The sequence below is a fragment of the Phallusia mammillata genome, chromosome 6 (genome assembly GCF_965637545.1).
Source record: "Phallusia mammillata chromosome 6, kaPhaMamm4.hap1.1, whole genome shotgun sequence".
In the NCBI taxonomy this organism is placed as follows: Eukaryota; Metazoa; Chordata; class Ascidiacea; order Phlebobranchia; family Ascidiidae; genus Phallusia; species Phallusia mammillata.
Window position 1 is genome coordinate 22,098,621 of NC_137257.1, and position 2,500 is coordinate 22,101,120.

At 61.1% G+C, this 2,500-nt stretch overlaps 3 non-coding genes across 3 annotated transcripts in view; all 3 read right to left on the reverse strand.

Moving 5' to 3' along the window:
* Positions 1 to 893, reverse strand: part of LOC145234916 (large subunit ribosomal RNA) — a 3,686-nt gene extending 2,793 nt beyond the window's left edge. Inside the window, exon 1 of the ribosomal RNA XR_013861459.1 lies at positions 1 to 893. This exon is cut by the window's left edge and continues 2,793 nt beyond it. This is a non-coding gene — a ribosomal RNA (large subunit ribosomal RNA).
* Positions 894 to 1,212: 319 nt separating this feature from the next.
* LOC145234813 (5.8S ribosomal RNA) lies at positions 1,213 to 1,366 on the reverse strand. The gene has a single exon (XR_013861361.1). It is a non-coding gene; the product is annotated as a 5.8S ribosomal RNA (ribosomal RNA).
* A 301-nt stretch (positions 1,367 to 1,667) lies between these two features.
* LOC145235350 (small subunit ribosomal RNA) overlaps positions 1,668 to 2,500 on the reverse strand; it is a 1,824-nt gene continuing 991 nt past the window's right edge. Inside the window, exon 1 of the ribosomal RNA XR_013861847.1 lies at positions 1,668 to 2,500. This exon is cut by the window's right edge and continues 991 nt beyond it. This is a non-coding gene — a ribosomal RNA (small subunit ribosomal RNA).

A 2,500-nucleotide genomic window follows, 5' to 3' on the forward strand; every position in this document is an offset into this window, starting at 1 on the left:
CCATGGGTTTCGTACAGCCCCGTGGCTCGCGCGCACGTTAGACTCCTTGGTCCGTGTTTCAAGACGGGTCGGGAAGGTGGCTGACGTCAGCCGCGGACCCCGTGCGTCTCGCGCGGCGACCCCGACCCGCAACCGACACGCCGCAGCCAGGCACTGAGGGCAGTCCCCAGCCGGCGACGCGACAGCTCGGGCCGGACGCCCGGCCCCGAAGGGCAGACGCGGCAATCTCTCCTCGCCCGGTCGGCGGGCCGACAGATCTGCGCGCCTATAACACCCGCCCGAAAGCGGGCTACCTTGCGCGCAGCCTTCTCGCCGCCTCCCAGACGGTCGCGGCCTTCGCCCGGCGCTAGTGCGCTGGCGGCGCGCAAAACGCCGCACGGATCGCGTACCGTTAAGTTCCGCGAGCCCGCGCGGTTCACGCGCCCCCAGCTGAAAGCGACCGGGCGACACGACAGGCCCTCCCGTTTGCCTCTCGACGGTTTCACGTACTGTTTAACTCTCTCTTCAAAGTGCTTTTCAACTTTCCCTCACGGTACTTGTTCGCTATCGGTCTCGCGACAGTATTTAGCCTTAGATGGAGTTTACCCCCCGCTTTGGGCTGCATTCCCAAACAACCCGACTCTGGGAAGACGCACAGCGCGCGCGCTCGCCACCGCCATGGGCCTGACACCCGCTCTGGGACGAGGCCTCAATCAGAAGGACGCGGGCAGCGAACGACGCGCACCGAAGCGAATTCTTTACGCCACAATTCCGAGCGCCTCGAGAGCACGCGGATTCGGCGATGGGCACATCCCGCTTCACTCGCCGTTACTGAGGGAATCCTCGTTAGTTTCTTTTCCTCCGCTTAGTAATATGCTTAAATTCAGCGGGTAACCTCGTCCGACCTCAGGCCGAAAATTGGAGCCCAGCTCCAGGCGTTCGTCGACGAGCAGCCTACCGCGGCGGCGGGCGTTCTGCGACGGGCATTAGACGGCGGGCGCTTGACTGGCAGGGCGAGCTCGCGAGCCGCAGTCCTCTTCGAGGCCGACTCGCGAGACTCGCTCGCCTGCGTCGCCGTGCCGCGTCGCAACCCAAATTGCACGCAGTAGGCAGTTCGTGCTGTCATAAGCGGGACGACCAGCGCGCCCGTACGGACCGCCAGCCGACACCGCACCAGCCCGACGCGGCTTCTCCTTTTTAGGGGAGACAAACCGCGCGGGAGCGTTTGAAACGCGACCCTGAGGCGGGCGCGGCTCCGGGATTGACCCGACGCCGCAATTTGCGTTCAGAACGTCGATGCTCAATGTGTCCTGCAATTCACATTAATTCACGCAGCTAGCTGCGTCCTTCATCGACTCGCGAGCCGAGTGATCCACCGCCAAGAGCCCTCGATTGACATTTGTTCTGCACTGCGCCGCGCACAATGTGGTAGCATTCGAAAATTACTGGCGCCGAGCGGTCGACCCGACCTAGTCGGTTCGCCGACGCATGAAGCCGGCTTCGCGGAGCTGGCACTCGGCGCGCAATTTACCAGGTGACCGGTGGCGTTGGGATCCCGGCAGCGGCCGGGGTACCTTCGCCGTTCGGGCGGTCGCGCACGCGCGCACATTGGAGTGACGCACGTGCGGTCGCAGCCGTTTCTCGAGCCTCGCCTCGACCGTTGTGCGCTGACGCCCAACGTCGACCGTTAATGATCCTTCCGCAGGTTCACCTACGGAAACCTTGTTACGACTTTTACTTCCTCTAAATGATCAAGTTAGATCGTCTTCTCGGACACCGGCCCGGCCGTTGCCGACCGCGCCAGGTCCAATCGGAGGACCTCACTAAACCATTCAATCGGTAGTAGCGACGGGCGGTGTGTACAAAGGGCAGGGACGTAATCAACGCGAGCTGATGACTCGCGCTTACTGGGCATTCCTCGTTCAAGGGAAACAATTGCAATTCCCTATCCCTAGCACGACCGGGGTTCAGCGGGTTACCCGGACCTTTCGGCCAAGGCGAGCACACGCTGATCCGGTCAGTGTAGCGCGCGTGCGGCCCCGAACATCTAAGGGCATCACAGACCTGTTATTGCTCAATCTCGTGTGGCTAAACGCCACTAGTCCCTCTAAGAAGTTAAACGCCGACCGATCGGGTCGCGTAACTAGTTAGCAAGCCAGAGTCTCGTTCGTTATCGGAATTAACCAGACAAATCGCTCCACCAACTAAGAACGGCCATGCACCACCACCCACAGAATCAAGAAAGAGCTCTCAATCTGTCAATCCTCACTGTGTCCGGGCCGGGTGAGATTCCCCGTGTTGAGTCAAATTAAGCCGCAGGCTCCACGCCTGGTGGTGCCCTTCCGTCAATTCCTTTAAGTTTCAGCTTTGCAACCATACTTCCCCCGGAACCCAAAGACTTTGGTTTCCCGCAAGCTGCCGGGGAGGTCGTCAAACTAACGCCCCCCGATCGCTGGTTGGCATCGTTTATAGTCAGAACTAGGACGGTATCTGATCGTCTTCGAACCTCTGACTTTCGCTC